General features: G+C 37.7%; 1 non-coding gene across 1 annotated transcript; it reads right to left on the minus strand.

Annotated features, from left to right (window-relative positions):
• Nucleotides 1-220: 220 nt before the first annotated feature.
• TRNAN-GUU lies at nt 221-295 on the minus strand. Its single transcript has one exon. It is a non-coding gene; the product is annotated as a tRNA-Asn (tRNA).
• Nucleotides 296-878: the final 583 nt, after the last annotated feature.

Below are 878 nucleotides of genomic sequence, written 5' to 3' on the forward strand. Positions count from 1 at the left end.
CTCGCATACCTACCCATTGACCTGGGCTTCAACTAGCATACACTCACACTATTGGTATACCATGGAGGGAAGGGAGTGCACATAGCATTGTGGGGTATACAATATCATAAGTACCATACTTTCATATCATGTAACATCCTAACAAGTCATAACATAATAAGCCAATATATAACCAATCTTTACCTTTAAATTCATTTAGAGTAGGTAGACTTAATACCATCGCTAGAAGGAGGGTTTGGAACCTCCGACCTTGTGGTTAACAGCCACACGCTCTAACCAACTGAGCTATTCCAGCTAATTCTTTGTAATACACTCTCCTTGGGGGCCCAACGTCCTTGCTGGCACAACGCTTGGTGACTTGCTTTGATAGCTTTCGCAATAGCCCAAACCCACCGCTAACAAATATTGTCCAATTTTGTCCATTACGTATCATCATCAGCCTCACAATTCTAAAATGAGTCTACTAGGGAGAGGTTTCCACACTCTTCTAAGGAATGCTTCGTTCCCATTTCCGAACACTAAAAAATATTGTCCATTTTTTACCGTAACAAATCGTCGTCAGAATCACAGTTTTAAAACACGCTACTAGAGATGTTTACAGACACTTATAAGTTATTCTTTCATTCTCCTCTCAAACCAATGCGGGATTAGAGGGCATGGGTTCAAATCCCACTTCTGACAACTCAAATAAAGGTAAAATAAAAATACAATAGCATATCATTTTTTGAAATCAATTGAACTCACTAGAGATTTAAAATTGTCACGACATGATTTTTCAAGCATATAAGAACTGTAATAACTCAATTTTAAAGACTTCAAAGCATAGCTATAATAACTCAACTTTCTAAGACTAGCACCATGAATATATGTCATGCTTT

Source organism: Cucurbita maxima, unplaced genomic scaffold, assembly GCF_002738345.1.
Source record: "Cucurbita maxima cultivar Rimu unplaced genomic scaffold, Cmax_1.0 Cma_Scf00340, whole genome shotgun sequence".
In the NCBI taxonomy this organism is placed as follows: Eukaryota; Viridiplantae; Streptophyta; class Magnoliopsida; order Cucurbitales; family Cucurbitaceae; genus Cucurbita; species Cucurbita maxima.